At 42.8% G+C, this 17,751-nt stretch overlaps 1 pseudogene; it reads left to right on the forward strand.

Moving 5' to 3' along the window:
* Positions 1–16,199, forward strand: part of LOC110299718 — a 24,407-nt pseudogene extending 8,208 nt beyond the window's left edge.
* The last annotated feature ends 1,552 nt before the right edge of the window (positions 16,200–17,751 follow it).

The following is a 17,751-nucleotide window of genomic DNA, read 5'->3' on the forward strand; positions in this document are numbered from 1 at the left end:
TCTCTCTCTCTCTCTCTCTCTCTCTCAGATAGGATTTTGCTCTGTAATCCTGGCTGTCCTGGAACTCAATCTGTAGATGAGGTTAACTTCAAAGATCCATCCACCTCTGCCTCCCAATTGCTGGGATTAAAGGCATGCACCACCACCTGGCCTCAACTCCATTTTCTTAATTAGACACATACAGTTATTGTATCCTTCAATTCAGTTGGTGGTTTTGGGTTGTCAGAGTTCCGCAGTGTACACTTGTTGATTTCTCCTTCTGTATGATGTAGCTGAAAAGCTGCTCACCAAAAGGCACCTGGGCATTAGCTGCTCTCCTCTGCCCTGCCTTTGCAGTCAACTGGCTGAAGATCTCTGACTGGGAAAACATGGTAGAGGTCCTCCAAGGGCATCACGGAGCTCAAGAGGGCTCCAGGGTGGAATGGAGAAGCCCTGACACGGCACTCAGTATGAGCATGAGCAGTTTGGTTCTCTGTAAGTGGAGTATGGGGGCTCTTGCCAGGGCGGTCTTGTAAGGAGAGCTACTCCTTGATGCTATGCGTGAGGATTGTATATTACAGCCACAGAGAATCATTATCTCCGTTGGTCTTGTTTTCTCTTTACCCAGCAACACATTAATGTAACCTTTACCATAGTTTTGGCCTGGCTCTCAACAGCCTCATTTTCAGAGACAGTAAGGAACATTCGGTAACGTATTTCTTAACCTGAAACTTCATTTCCTTCCCTAACATGGTCCTCAGGAAGTCCTGGGAGGCCTGGGTCCCTTGGCTCTTCATCCCTAACAGTTCTGTGCCTCAGGCAGTGTGGACTTCACTTTCCAGGTGCCTCTTCTGATCATGCCACACCCTGATAAGAAATGGCAGTAGACAGTGTGACCTAAAGACAAGTGTTATACTTTATGAAGGTGTTATACTTCATAAAAGTTACAGTTTTTTGAGTTGCCCATTTTAAAATATGTGTTTTTAAAACATTTGGATCTCGGTAATGAAGTCACACAACTTCTCAGAAATATGAGTGTTGGTAAAGCTAGTGTATTCTTGCTTTTATTAAAAACAAAAACAAAAACAAAACCCAACCTCTAAGAAGAATTTTTCTTCTTAGAAAAAAATAATCTTTACACCTTTTAGTTGGTATGTAAAATAGTGAGTTTCATTACAAGATTTTTCACACATATGTGTCCTTCTACTTAGCTTATATTTTCCCTCACCATACTTCTCTACCTCTCTTAACTGACCCCTTTCCTTTTCCAAACATAAATATGTATACATGTATATGTGTGTGTACAGCACTATATATGTGTGTGTGTGTGAAGCATTATATATATGTATACATATATATACATACACACATACATATATGCATTTGTAGCACTATATATGTGTGTGTGGTGTCTGTATACACACACACATACACACCACACACACACACACACACATATAGAGTGCTGCACTACATACATATGTGTGTGTGTGTATGCAGCACTATATATCCTAAATGTTTTATAAAAGAGCTTCAGAAAAGGTAGCTGTTTTCCCCCAAGTCTTAGCTCTTGGGCCCCTGCCTTCAGTGAGCCTTTTACTTGTATGATCATGCTGTACTTGTATTACCATGATGAGATTAGTCATGCCAGGAACTTTATAAAGGTTATGCCAGGAGCTCTCGGTTTTTGGGCTCTGACTCTTTGCTATGTTCCACCTTCCAAGCAGGTTGAGATAGATTAAAGGCTATCCAGCTGCCTTGACTGGGCTGGATCAATATGTATGTTATATGGGATGAGCGAGTGAGCATGTACATGTGCCCACATATATGACACATGCCTGTGCATGAGGCCAAAGGCTCCCCATGTGCTCCTTTCCTGCACTCCACATGTCATGTCCTTTCCCGTTTCCTTGAGGCCTGACACAAGCATTGCAAACACCACTGTCTGCAAAAGTGATTGATTGAAATAGAAGTGACTCCGAATCCCTTGAGTCCATTCGGGCAAGCCTCTTAGAAACCCAGTTTCTCCAATTGTAAGATAAAAAAGCTAAAAGCTGTCCTCTTGTGTGATGTTTTTAGAGAAAAATGAAAAGGTTTTGTGAATTCCCATTGTCTGTCTGATAATAAAGAACTATCAGGTTCCTTTTATGTACCGTAACAAGAAGTCAGACATATCATTGTTGCTTTATTATACAATGAAATTTTAACAGTAGAGGTGGTGTACCAAGTCTAAAGAAGCAAGAGGGATCTTGCCAGAGTCTGGCAATCAGGGGACCCCACTGATTAAAAAAGAAAAGAAAAGAAAAGAAAAACAACCAATCAAGCAGAACACCAGGAAGCAGCAAGCATTGCACACTTTTTGCAGGTACGCTTCAGCCACTCAGTTGAATGGTTCTTGAGGCCCAGATTTTTGCCTTTGTCAAGGTTCTGATGAGTTTCTTGGGCCTTCCCTGCTGTGGGTCCCTCATCCTCTTTGCTTTTAGGGGTCACTGTGGATTTTCATATCTGTTGTCAGTTTTAGTGGGATAGATATTACATTTAATATCATTACCATTCAGTTTCATTAACTGGCATGTAGAAATAATAGCAGCTTCATAGGTATAGCATGAGTAATAAAGACAATGTATCAGGAGAAGGCATTGAGGATGTTAGGAGCTTTTCAATGCATTTGAGTTCTCTGGTTCTTGCATTGCCCACTCACACCCAAACAGGCGTGACCACAATGCTCACCTGTTAGCCTGCCAAGAGCATTTTAACCAAAGGTGATCTGGGATTGGTATATTTTAATCCACGGGTGGCTGTTGCAGGTAACAATTTGATAGCAAGAATGCAGGAATCCTTAGCCGGGCGATGGTGGCGCACACCTTTAATCCCAGCACTCCGGGGGCAGATGCAGGCAGATTTCTGAGTTCAAGGCCAGCCTGGTCTACAGAGTGAGTTCCAGGACAGCCACAGAGAAACCCTGTCTCGAAAAACCAAACCAAACCAAACAAAACAAAAAACAGAAAAAGAATCCAGGAATCCATTTATCTATCAGGAAGGAAGAATTTTTTTATTCAAGTTGATGCTATCCAAGCATCTATTGTAAAATGCACTTCCCATGGTCTCTCTTATTCATTCCTGTTTAGAGAAACAAAGAAACTACTGTCATAGCAAGCAAACCCATACTTTACTACTTCAATTCACAGGGCAGAATGGAATCTGTCCGCTGTCTCTGGCTGCAGCTGGAGTAGAGGTAGGTTCTAAGATTGGCCCAAGATGAGTAGGTTCTAAGTTAGACCTAAGTTAGCTGCATAAAATACTTTCCTTTCATAAGCCAGATGATGTTACTCACAGAATCATTTATTAAGAGTTTTAGTGGGAATAAAAATCTCCAGTTATTCAGAGATTCACAGGCTTGACTAAGAAATTATTAAATCTTTGCCAAGAAGTATAAGTTTGAAAGAAACAAAAGAAACATCACTTTTATGGACTTTATTTGTATTTAAACAAACTGAAAAATAATCTGTCATTTAAATAACAATTAGAGATGTGGGGCCTGGGTATGGTTTTTGTTGTGATCCTGCATTACAGTTATTTTCACATGAGTCCTGTGCATTAGAGAAACAAATTAAAGTATTGAAGTATGAAATATGGTTATGTACTTATTAATAACGGGGGATGTTCTGAAAAATATCTTCATCGTCAATTTATGTGATGTTAACGCATTTGTTATTATTTCTGTATTGTGTGTGTATATGAGTAAGTAAGCATATGGCCTGGGAAGTTTGATTGCGCTTACCCCACACTGTCTCTGGGCAGGTGTTGGGCTTTAGGGAAGCCCCAGAACACCAATCCGGGGGTGGGGAAGTGCAGTCAGAAGAGCAGGACAGCTGGAGCTGGTTCAGGCGTCCCTAGGCCTGTGATGAAGCCAGGGCATCTGGTTCTCAGGCTCTGAGACACTCAAGTGCTGCTGGGAGCCATGGAAGAGCTGAGTATGGAGTGGGGGCCTACAGGCTAGATCTAGCTCTGGGCCTCCGGCTGGTCCCGAAGGGAAAGAGTCTTTGGCTTGTTAGCCGCAGTCTTGAGCTTGGGCTTGGTGGAGTCTGTGGCTGGGAACACAAAGAGGCCTTCTATGGGAGATTAACCAGCGGCTCTATAGGCATAGGCCCTCTCCATGGCTCCCCATAGCAAATCCCAATGAATAGAGGCAGTCCATGGTTTAAAAGTCATTTATTGTCATGGTGGTGAAAAGTGGATGTGTAAAGCTGTACCCCACTTCTCAGGGTGGGCCTGAGGTTAAATACCTTTGGCAGGGAGGAGTGTCTGGGAAGGAAAGCTTATTGGCTAAGCCCTCCAGGCCTCTAGGTACCTCATTAAAATGGAGACCTATCTTGAGCCTATGTTACCACAAGTCATGTCCTCTACATGTGGAGGGGTTTGGGGTGTTGCCCTTATATGTCTGATGGCTACAAATCTATGGGAGATGGGGACTTCAGCTAATGACAGGGTCCTGGTACCAGAGAACAGGCAAAACTCCTACCATCCCTTCAGGGTCTCCAGGGTTTCTAGCCTTAGCTCAACTGGGAACCAAGCTACCTTTCATGGTCCCACATCTCCCCCTTTTAATTTTTTTAAAGGAGAGAGAGGTGTCACTGGAGTGATTATGTCATTTGTTATGAAAAATTTGGGTGGGGTGGAAGTATCAAAATAAAATACTACACAGGCCAGAGGGGTAGCACAACTAAGCCAGAGGGGTAAGGAGGGATGAGGATGGGAGTGGGGAAGACAAAGCATTATTGAACCAATTAATTGTTCATTGAGTTGTACAGTTTGTTGAAGGTACAAAGAACAGATGTCTGCTTTTTTGCATGTTTATGTGTTTCATAAATGTTCTTAACAAAGTAATTAAAATTATACTATTAGAAAAGAAATTCAAGCAGAATCAAAATGAGCACAGCACATCGGAGAAGTGGGTAGATGAGGGTAGTAACTACCTATTCGCTGTGGGACACAGTTGCTCAGCAGCTGCTTGCTGCAGCATCTATTATGTGCCAGTTCTGTGCTTGGTACTGGGGTGGGTACAGGTTGACAAAGACAGATGGGTCCCTGTGATATGACAGCCTCTATATGTTGGAGGACAGGATCAAGTGTTTCACAGGGTTCCTATTTTCTGGGCAGGAATCTTTGGACTATGGTGCTGCCCTCTGGAGGTCTCAGGAAACAAACAAACAAAAAACTCACCTCTTGGTTCACACCAGGACCCAGCAATTGTGAGGGTCTCTTGACTGGAAAGTCATGGGCATTCTCAGAAGACCTCATTCGTCATCTGAGAGTAGAAGAGGGAAGTTAAGGAATGAGGTCACAGCCCTATAGGGAAGTGCTAGTGCCTTCCCTTTGTCTGTATAGCAATGAGTTTTCGTGAGTCTTGGGGTTGCACTTTGTCCATTGCTTTGTGAGAGCAAGGACTTTGGCTTGATCTTTTCTCAACTTTACAAAGAAATAAGCACGTGATACACCTGAACCTTGGTGCTGTTCCAGGTCATTGTACTTGTAGGACTTGTCATTGACCAGTCTAGACATCAGGTATAAGAGTACAGAATACATTCCTGTGGGCAATGTAAGCTCAAAAAGTAGAGTCTATGGGAATAACTTATGTTTCCCATTCTCCATCCCGTGTGACAAAATAGAATGATAGCCAAGATTTTTCTGTAGACATTTGCTTAGGTCTGCTTGGATCTCTGTGCCCAAAGGCTGATCATGACAGCCCCATTATATACCAACAGCCCTACTATGAACATCATGTTAGCCAACGGTATCCCCTCTCCCGCTCCCCACCCTCCTGAAATGTCCATCATGTCCTTCATGTTCTTCCTTGAACACCTGGTAAACTGACTGCATACATTCCCTTAGTTTCTCCACAGTATGACCTGCAAGGTCATATACATGCACAAGATGATCCTAGGAACCCCAGAACCCTGACTTTTCTTCATAAGGAACTACGTAAAAACACAATAGCCACTACCAACACCAATATTGCTTACTACCTGGCTTGTGTGGGTCTGACCCGGCCCAGTGTGTCTGTCAGGTCTACATCAGTCTAAGAAAGTGCTCTGCCTACATTTTAAAGAACAACCAAAGGCTTCTGCCACTGTCTGGATCACATATCTTAGACAAGGCAGAGCCTCCTTTGAAACCAGAACACACTGGCAATTGAAACCCAAAGATCTTGATGCCTGTCCCAATAGACTTCTAATTGGACAGAGAGTCTGCCCACTGAAAAATGTTTGTTAAATAAGAACCAGGTTTTCCTCTTGATGGTTCATTACATGTGACTACACAGAACTTCTGGCCAGACAGAGAAGTCTCTGCTACTGGCTGCAGTTCCAACCCAGGTGTCTTTGCCTCAGGATAGGATTAAATTACTGAATGCAGATCAAGACCAACCTGTATCTACATCAGTATTAGAGTGATTTAAAGAAAAAAACATAGGATTATATGACTAAGTAACCGTACTGTTACATCCAAATGTTGACTTACATCTAAGTGGAAACCTGGAACCTTCTCAGTTATGTAAATGTATAGTACTTTAGTCCGTATACCAATGTTTAATAATGTGTATTAAATTACTAATCAATGTAAGCTTACAATGGTGTCATTGTCTACAATTGTATCAGAAATCAAAGGTAGTTTTGTTTTCAGGGAAAAATAATGTGATAACTCTTTGATTTTTTTTTTCCTTAAATGTGGAATTGTATCTTAGTGCACCCCATCTTTTCCACGGGAGAAAGTTGTGTAACACTGTTTATAAGGTTAAAGTTAGTTATAGATCAGCTGGGGCTGTTTTCCTTACCCCACAGGTACCTGGGAATGCAGTGCTGTCAATTCCACCAGAGGCCTCTCAATGGCACATAGATAGATAGATAGTTAGATAGATAGATAGATAGATAGATAGATAGATAGATAGATAGAAAGAAAGTTTAGTTGGTCCTTAGTATATGTGCCATAGCGGAGACACAAAATGTTCCTTTTTTGTTTTTCTTGGGCACTCCTCTGAGATGTGGCTGGAAGAAATTCTCAGTCTCTTACCTCCAAAGCCATGATGTCATCACAGACATAGGTCGCGTCTTTGTAGCAGTGAACTACAGGAATGAGCAGATGTGTGCCCTTCCTCTTCCTTGTACTTTTTATGTCTATAATCAATTTCTATACAGCTAAGACCAGGTTCTCAGTGTTCCTACCAAACTAAAGAATATTTCCCTTCACAGTGTATGCACAGATTCTGTTGTGTTGAAGAACTAAGCAAGCCATGGGATGGTGAACAAGAACTCATGTACTATTTTTGCTTTACAGTTTGAAGAGAAATATATTAAAACACTAAAAGACTTGAAAAAGCTAAAGAATGGTAAGAATTAATACCTAACTGCCTCTGAGCAGTGTCCTCAATATCAAGTTTAAATACCAGATTTTATCTACAAAATTGTAGCACATCATGAGATGGTAGAGGCAGGGGGTAGACAGTAAGGAGTGAGGACCCCTGAGGAGACCTAGCAGGGCTCTCAGAGCTTGAAAGGGATTTTCTCTGAGGACTTGAGGCAAGGGCTTTGAGGAGTTACTGAGGCTCCACCTCCAGGACCCCAGGAATGGGCTCTTTCATTTTTCCATGAACTAGAATTAGCTACACCAGCTTAGGATCCCACAGTACCTAGCACTTACTTACCTTGTATTTTCTAACAAGCTTTTAAACACAACTCCTCACTAATATTGTAGGTTGATAATGAAATAGTAACAGTCATTTGAAAGTCCAGGTGAAAGTATAGGAGGGAAGGGAAGGAAGGAGGGAGAGAAGGAGGGAGGGAGAGAAGGAGGAAGGGAGGGAAGGAACAAGAGAGGACAAAGAACATACCCATGGTGTTAGTTAAAGAGCATACAGAGATGCTACCTAGAAATCCCTCCCTACCGACTGACCTCGAAGTAAGGAATGCCCTACGGCTTCCTTAACTTCTTCCTGAAAGACCCATGAAGATAAATTAAATTAAAAACTACAGAGACCAACAGCATATCTAGATGTGGGAAACAGCAATGCTAAATGTTAAAAAGAGGAAGAAAAAGTTTTTAAAAAATAAGGAGCTCATTTTAAAAGTGCTTGTTGATCTTGTAGGGGAACTAGGCTCGATTCCCAGTGCCCACAGGCAGCCTGGAAGCATTTGTAACTTCAGTTCTCGACCGTCTGATGCCCCTTTTTAACATCCATAGCTACCAGGCATGGGACACAGATATAAACAGGCAAAACACCCATTTAAAATAAATTAAAATGTAAAATAAGAAAAGGAAGGTGTGCTGGCTAGTTTTGTGTCAACTTGACACAGCTGGAGTTATCACAGAGAAAGGAGCTTCAGGTGAGGAAATGCCTCCAGGAGATACAACTATAAGGCGTTTTCTCAATTTAGTGATCAAAGGGGAAAGGCCCCTTGTGGGTGGGACCATCTCTGGACTGGTAGTCTTGGTTCTGTAAGAGAGCAGGCTGAGCAAGCCAGGGGAGGCAAGTCAGTAAGGAACATCCCTCCATGGCCTCTGCATCAGCTCCTGCTTCCTGACCTGTTTGTGTTCCAGTCCTGACTTCCTTGGTGATAAACAGCAGTGTGGAATTGTAAGCTGAATAAACCCTTTCCTCACCAGCTTGCTTCTTGGTCATGATGCTTGTGCAGGAATAGAAACCCTGAATAAGAGAGAAGGAAAGGAAGCAAAACTAAAACTTGAAAGGCTTCCTTTCACTTGTGATTTTCTCCTATAGATTCAGTTATCATAACAAACATATCATAGACAATCCTCTCTTTTCTTTGCTTCGTCCAATAGATGGAAGTTTGATGTTCCAGCAAGTGCCCATGGTAGAGATCGACGGGATGAAGCTGGTGCAGACCAAAGCCATTCTCAACTACATTGCCTCCAAATACAACCTCTATGGGAAGGACATGAAGGAGAGAGCCATGTATGATGAGGTTCCTGTACTTAAGAACGGATACCATGAGAAGGTTATAAGTCTTCTCTTGAGCATAACTGTGGTAGGGAGATCACGACCAACTTCAGGCTGGACATTTGCACTGATATCAAAGTGGGAGACTCCTGTGGAGAGGGAGCAGTAAATTTGGTTGCCCTTAGAGAGTTGTGCCTATAGAGTAGGGCAGATACTCGACATGGGTATAGACATCTATAGACTATAGACATCTCTATACATTGGGTATAGAGGTCCATGGTTAGAGGATAGGATAGAGCCATGGAATCCTGATTTCTCTTGCTTACTCTGTAGAGGCAAGACTCTTAGCAGTTTCATGGAAAGGTTAGACATGGAGTTACTACTAAACCAGAAATGGGATCTATCCAGGAGAAATGGGCATGCATCCTTGGCTATGCTTATATCAAAGTGTGCAGAGCTATATTGTTTATACTATTTTAAAAATTCAACAGAATTTGAGAGTGTTCTTCAGCCACAATGTATCATTTCTGCAGGGGGGGAAGGCAGGGGAGGGCAAGGGGAGAACTGACTTGTGGGACAGCAGAGATAAACCTTGATATTTTATTATGTAAAAAAAGACATAATACACCACCCATTGTACATTCTCCTTTGTTTAAAATGCCCAGAATTCTCAAATCCATAGAGACAGGAAGCAGATTAGAAGCAGTCTAGCACTGGGGGGAAGGGTTTGGAGCTTGACTGCAAAGGCTACAGGTCATCATACAGTGTCCTCTTGTGAGGCTATGCTGGGGCCTAGCAAACACAGAAGTGGATGCTCACAGTCAGCTATTGGATGGATCACAGGGCCCCCAATGGAGGAGCTAGAGAAAGTACCCAAGGAGCTAAAGGGGTCTGCAACCCTATAGGTGGAACAACAATATGAACTAATCAGGACCCCCCTGAGCTCGTGTCTCTAGCTGCATATGTATCAGAAGATGGCCTAGTCGGCCATCATTGGGAAGAGAGGCCCATGGGTCTTGCAAACTTTATATGGTCCAGTACAGGGGAATGCCAGGGCCAAGAAGTGGGAGTGGGTGGGTAGGGGAGTGGGAGGTGGGGTATGGGGGACTTTTGGGATAGCATTGGAAATGTAAATGAAGAAAATACCTAATTAAAAAAACAATAAAAATAAATTACAAGGCCAGTGAAAAGGCCTGGTGGATAAACAAACAAACAAACAAACAAAAAGAGTTCTGGGACTGGGGAGTGTCATCCTTTGCAGCTTTGATGAACATATGGGAAAGCACAGAATGGGATGCCTGAGTGTCAGTTACAGTTATTAACAGATGTCAACAAACTGATTATTTTTAAAAAGTAGCCCAGCAACTTCACTTTACATTTTATTCAAGTTTTCCTATAATGCATACCTGTGATCATAAAAAAAATCATATCTAGCAAGGTGCTGTTTTAGGTGGGGTCTGAAAAAAATGCAAGCACAACTTGAGTTGGACAATAGGACACGAGAGGGTAGTGGCTCTGTGTTTTATGGAAAATTGAGAGAGCTTCTGACATGAGGTCTGTAATGAGCCTAAGCCATGTGCTAGGCTTAGGGAGGAACAGCAGAGCTGGGATGGGTGTGGCACACACAGGAGGCACAAGCCCTCTTTGTAGGACTTACTGTTAGTTGTGGGTGCCACATTCTTTCAGTATCGACTCTGGTGGATCACTGATGCTCCTTCCACCATGTTTCGTTATGTGGATAATTAAAATTTCACACATGTTATCTCCCTTGTACACCCAAGAAACAAGCGTTAACTTATACTTGAAAGTTGGAGGTCCCACAGAAGGACTTTGACTTGGCCACCATCTGAGTGAGTTCTATTCTCCTAGGTTGTTAACCACTGCGCAATCTCTCCAGCCCCATCTCTTAGGTAAACAATGAATACAAGACAGGGAGGAGGTATTTGACAGGAATTTTCTCCTTCAGGATTGACATGTATACAGAAGGCACATATGATTTGAATGACATGATTATTCGCTACCCTTTCCTTCCCCTGGGGAGAAGGCTGTAAGCCTCGCTCAGATCACACGGAAAGCAAGAAAGTGTAATCTCCCTGCCTTTGAAGGGGTGAGTAGAGGCTGCTGTGTCTCATCCAGCAGCACTGAGTTTGGAGGCCACCATGATCTGAAAGAGAATCCTCCAGTTTAGGGCTGCTACAATAAAAATTACACTAAGTGGCTTTGTGCTTCGTATATCAGGAGACTTATTTCTCATAATTCTGGGGGCTGAGAAGTATAAGATCGGGCTCTGGTGAATTCCTTTCTTGTAAGGCCTGCTTCTTGGTTCATGGATGCCTGACTTCTGGCTGAGTCCTTACATAGCAGATGGTTCAAGGGAGCTCTCAGAAGTGCTGTAATAATCACGGCAATGGGAGACCTGGGCTGCAGCTCAGGTGGTAGAGTATTTGCCTAACATGGGCAAAGCCATGGGTTTACGTCCAGTACTTCATAAATCAGGTAGGGTGGCACATGCCTATAACACCAGCACATCTGTAATCCCTGAACTCAGGAGGTGGGGGCAGGAAGAGCAAGTTCAAAGTCTTCGTTGGCTACTCTGGATACATGAAAGTCCATCTCAAGGTATAGATGTATAGATAGACAGATAGATAGATAGATAGATAGATAGATAGATAGATAGATGGATGATAGATATAGATGGATGGATGATAGGTGATAGATGATACATGGATGATGGATGGATGGATAGATAGATAGATAGATAAAAACTAATGTCATTCACAAGAGTATATGATTATTTCTCAAATATCCTACCTACAAACCATATCATATCATGAGTTAGAATCTCAATATATGACTTTTGGGGATCATAGACATTCAATCTAACAAAGACAGGAAGAAAGCAGTGTCTACTGTTCCTGGGCATCGACCTTCCTTTCTAAAGGACTTTTATTAGTATTAGCCTAGCACTGAAGGTATTCTGCAGAGGCATCGTTCTATTTATATCAGAGTTTGCGATTTTCATAAAAATTGCTTTTGCTAGGATTCTAGAATTTTCACTATGGTGTAACTTCTTGTTCACAACTAGAGCTGGACTATGTAAAGGTCTAAGCTGCCTTAGAGGTTGGAATAGATCATGCAGAGCACCATAATACTGACTTAGGGGCAACACAATGAAAGTGACACATTAGAAAATATGCCAACACTGAGTACTGGGATACCTGAGACAAGCTGCTCATCAGAGACTACTGTAGTGTTCAGAGACAGGAAGTTTATACACTGACACATAGAACAGAGAAATGACATCATGATTTACAGGTTATTTTCCCAAGGAAGTTACATAAAAATAAGGGAATGAAATCCCATCATTATATTTAGTACTTGCTTTAATAAGACCTCTCTCTGTGTGTGAATAAACATTATTCAAGATGGAAGTCATGCGAGGTCATGTTGAATAAAATCACAAACCAAAAATGGGCTAGAAAAATACAGACTTATAAGCAATGAAATAACCACTTAATTTCCATTATATCATTAATTAATTAATTCAGTGAATGTTAAGTTGTTGCTTGTGTGTCAGGTCCAGGGTAAGTAGGTACCAATGTACAATCAGATCCCCGACCCTGGTTTTTGTGGTGCTGATGATGTAGGAAATGTTCCATGATGATAATCTCAGCAACCATTATTAAAATCTATGCTATGTAAAGTATCCTGTGAATGTAAATACATAGTATAAATTACATCATTCATTTGTTGGCTGAAATGATATCTTCATGGATAAAAGTGTTTGCTACCAAACCTGGTGACCTGAGCTTGATCCCTCAGACCCTTGTGGTGGGGGAAGAGAACCTATTCCATTGGATTGTTCTCTGATCCCCACACAGGCTCTGTGGCAGGGGGACACACACACACACACACACACACTTACACACTAAATGTAAAAAAAATCATGTTGTGCTTAGTTATTATAACAAGCAGTTTTTCATACATCTCTTGGTATTTATTATCTTACAGTTTGTTTGACAAATATCTTTGACTAGTAGTTCGGTATGTGCCTTGTTTCTCTTATTCATGTGTTGCCCGAGCTTTTGTCCCCCCTGGTAAGAACACACTCAGGACAACCGGAATCTTCTGTGGCAAAAGCTTTATTGCTCACTTCTTCAGGAGCCAGTGGAGAAGAGAGCGAAAATGGCAGAAACCCGTCCCTTTTATGGAGGATTGTCCTCTGCCTCGGACGTGTCGTTCCCTGATTGGCTGCAGCCCATGGGCCGGAGTTGTAGTCACGGGGAAGGCAGAGCACATGGGGTGGAAAACTACCCCGGCGCATGCGCAGATGGTTTGTTTACACGGGTGCCAGTGCCATCAGCGCCATCTTGTAATGGCGAATGTGAGGGCGGCTCCTTACATTCATGTATCTTAAATATCATGGATTATTCCCCCCTAATTGTCATGTAACTTTCATCTACTAAGAAAAGTTAAGAGAAATCTCAGAGGCCACAGAGATACTCCCCGTGGATGGAGTAGACTTGACATCCATCCTATAGAATTGTCTTGCACAAATGTGTCTGTCTTTCCATCCCATTCTCTATCACTGACACAAGTCATTAGTTACAGACATAGCTCAGTCCTCTCTCCACACCCAGGCATGCCAACTATGGCACAATGTTGAGAATGGAAGTTAGAGTTGCCAAGATGATGGTTCAATTGTCTTCATTTCATATATGTGAGTGTGCAGTGGTGTGTGCTCATGTGCATGCAGGTGGAAGTCCAATTGTCTTTCCTAGATCACTTTCCACCTTTGTTTTTGAAACTGAAACTGAAGTTCATCCTTATGCTAGGCTGACAGGCCAGTGGGCTTCAAGGGATCTGCCTGTCTCTGCTATACATACATATATATGTATCTTCCAAGGCTGATGTTACAAGCATGAATCACCATATCTCACTTTTTAAAAAAGACTTATTTATTTATTTTATGTACATGGGCATTGTATCTTCACACGCACGCACGTGCATGCGCGCGCGCACACACACACACACACACACACCAGAAGAGGGCATCTTGGATCCCATGGGACTACAGTTATAGACAGTTGTAAGCTGCCACATAGGTGCTAAGAATTGAACCCAGGACTTGCCAGCATTCTTAACCACTGAGCCATTACTCCAGCGCCATGCTCCATTTTCTCGAGTGGATTCTGGGCATCTGAAACCAGGTCTTTGTGCTTTCACACTTGGCACTTTTATCAACTAAGCTATCTCCTCAGTCCCTCCAGTTGACTTTAGATCCCAGAAACAAACCTAAAGGATGAAGAAAACAGGAAAGAGGAGAAATGTATACTTGCCTACACAAAACTGGTCTACTCATGGGTGAAGGGGCCTTCCATGAAAGTCAAACAACTTTCCATTCATTATGTATAGAGAGAGCTGAACTTTGCCAATTTTAGGATGTAAGGACAGGGAGAAACTGCAGCAGGAGGTGAGCCCTTGGCACATGTGTAAAATTCAGGAAAGGGCAGTCGATGTGAATACCATGTGGGTCTGGGAAGGAAAATGGAGAGGTCCTTTAGGAGACAGCAGATTCCCTGTCTCCCCCTCCTTCATGACAGGGCCCTAGAGAGAGGTCCAGAACCCCATACTTTTTTGGCAAGGCTATAAGAAGGAGAATTGGGCCGAAAGGATTGGGGAGACACTAGTGTTCCAGCATGACTGTATATGTTCATGAGTCAATTTTCTGTATCCTCTAGGCGCTGAAGGACCATGGGCAAGACTACCTTGTTGGAAACAGGCTGAGCAGGGCTGACGTCCACGTGGTTGAACTTCTCTACCACATCGAGGAACTAAATGGCAGTGTTGTGGGTAACTTCCCTCAGCTTCAGGTGAGATAGCTCAGTCCCTCAGAGGCAGAGGAGGCTCTCCTCTCCTCGCAGGTCTCTCTTCAAGTACTGCCATTGGGCTTCTGGCATCTACCCTTATCACTGTGCACCGAATCTTATGTTAGCAGCCCTCTTTCCATCTGTTTCTGTCTCTCAGTTTTTGCCATTAGCAGACATTGCGTTTCTCTCAGCATGAGTACTGTCTTAGTCAGGGTTTTCCGGACTCGCAGAACTTATATTAAGGGAATTTATTGGAATGACTTACAGTCTGCAGTCCAACTAACTCAACAATGGGCAGCTGTGAATGGGAAGTCTAAGAATCTCGTAGTTGTTCAGTTCCATGAGGCTGAAGGGTTTCAGCTGACCTTCTATATGAGCTGGACTCCTTCTTCCATTGTCCTTATATAGGCTTCCAGCCAAAGGTATGACCCAGATTAAAGGTGTGCACCACCACACCTGGACCTAAACTGTTCTTATGTGGAACTTTCTCTGTCCCACTCTGGTCTTGAACCCAGAGACTTACTTGCCTCTTTCTCCTGAGATTAAAGGCATCTACCACCTTGCTAGGTCAAAGATTTTCATGGCCACTATACCTGAAGATCTGGATCAAAAGTGTGTCATCCCATGCCAAGATCTGAATCAAAAGCCTGTGTCTTCCAGCCTCAAGATCTGGATCACAGGCATTCCCCCCACCCCCATTTCTGGATTGTAGTTCATCCTGGATATAGTCAAGTTGACAACTTGGAATAGCCATGTTAGCTGCCAACACAGCAACAGCCCTCTTTCATCTCTTGCTGTGATAGTTCATAAAGTCTGGACTCTGGCTTTTCTGTTCCATTTTGTCATCATTGATGACTCGGCATCTTGATTTCACTGGTGTGAGGGTTCCTCTGTATTGGCGTCTGACAGACATTTTATTTCCTTTTTCTTTACACAAGGGGTGACTCCTATACAAAAAGGGTAAGAAGGAAGGTAGGGCTGACTGAAGCTACATAAAGTCTTCAGGGTGTTCTGGGAAGGAACGGTTAGTCAGCCTTATTCCCACCTCTTCTTGCCTCTATCATCTGTTCCCTGAGCTCTGCCTTCATGTTACTCAAGGGGGTTATTTGTTTTTTGTTAAGGAGGGGTTGGATTTCCTGGGACACACCGGTTTGGGCCTCACTTTGAGGTTTTATATTGCAGGCCTTGAGAACCAAAGTCACACAGTGAAGAAGCTTCTACAGCCTGGCAGTCAAAGGAAGCATTTTGAGGATGAGAAATGTGTAGAAGAGCTTAAGAGCTTCTTTTACGAGACTGGACAAGATCTCACATAGATTCCCTGTCTTCCAAGAGTTCTGGCAATGAAGTGCCCATGGCGTCCCAGTAGTCATGGGGCCAATAAAAGTTTCCAACAATTATGTGTCGGTCTTGTCAGACATGAACCATACATGGTTCCGAACAATATCTCGTGTATTGGGTGTTGAACAAATTTGAAATCATGATCACCTCCTAAGATGTGCCTTTGAATTTAAATAAAGCAGAGAGAGAGAGAGAGAGAGAGAGAGAGAGAGAGAGAGATGTTTAAACTAAGATCTATTTAAAAATCTTGTCATTTCTCACCTGTTATGGACCCTGTCAAAAAATTAAGCAGAATTTTTCATCAGATGCTTTGACCAGTGCAAAAATACTCTTTTATAATGTGCTTTTATAACTTTCTGAGTAATAACACATTTTTGTAAAGAATCCTGTTCCTTCAAGTAATTTTTCTTAGTCACTCTTGTATTTGCGTGCTTGCCTCCAATGTTGAGCATCCACCTGTAAATGATGTGTACATCAGATACACTCTCCATCTCATGGAGATTTTGATGACTGCAGTGAGAGGAAACAAGACAAAACACGGCAATTCTAATTCAGCCAGGCATCCCCAAGTATCACATTCTGAAGGATGCTATGACAACATAGCACAGACTTTACACCTTAAGATAATATAATCTTCATCTCTCAGAGTTCTGCAGAGTGTGGGTTTCAGGATGGTCAGAAATGCTCCAGACTTTAGCTGAAGACTGTACGGAAAGATCCTTCTTTATTTATTCCTATCATCTGCCAGTGGCCAGCCATGCTAGGGTGTCTTTGGGTCAGTACACTAAACTTTGCCTTCATGGTCCTATGGTATTTAACTCGTGTGTGTTTGTGTGTGCACATTTCCCCTGATATGGAAACCAGTAATCACATTTGGGAACTCCCCTATCAGGTATGACCTCAGCTTGATTATGCCTGCAGAGATTGTCTTTCCAGATGACGTCACACTGACAAGTGTCCTGACTTAAAATATACATATATGTGTAGGAGGTAGAATTTAGCCAACAGCTCCATTCTAGGGATGGCCTCCTGGGCAGGAAGTCAAAGGGGTATCTGTGACGGTGCTAGATACTGACTCAGAAGATGCTGTGCTAAACTTTAGCGACTTAAAAAAACATTTATTACCTCTCACTTCTTATGAAAAGAAATGTAGCACCCGAGAGACAGGAACCACAGTGTGTCCAAGATTCCAGGAGCTAGCGATTGACTGAAGAGATCTCTATGAGCTAGTTGGGAAGATGAGGTGGGGAGGGGGAGGGGGTGCGGGCGTGGGGGGGGGTGAGTTGAGTAAGAGTAGCTAAGGAAGAGCTTAAAAAGAGTCAGTGAAGTGGAGGAGATCAGGGAGCCATGACAGCTCAACATGGGAGCTTTGAAGCCAATGGTGACCCCCACGAAGTGCAGCTTCTCTGGGGAAGAAGCCTTGTTAGAAGAGAAAATGGAACATGAGGAAGCATAGTTACCTTGCTTCTAGAAGAAGCAGTCACTTCTAGAAGATTCTGGATTCTTGCTCTAGAACAGAGTAAGTGTGCGATCGAGGACTTTCTTTGAGACATAGAAGAGGGAAACAAGGCAAGAAGACTAAGCTGACTTTATTTGGGGAAGTTGCCTAAG

Source organism: Mus caroli, chromosome 1 (assembly GCF_900094665.2).
Source record: "Mus caroli chromosome 1, CAROLI_EIJ_v1.1, whole genome shotgun sequence".
NCBI classification, from domain to species: Eukaryota; Metazoa; Chordata; class Mammalia; order Rodentia; family Muridae; genus Mus; species Mus caroli.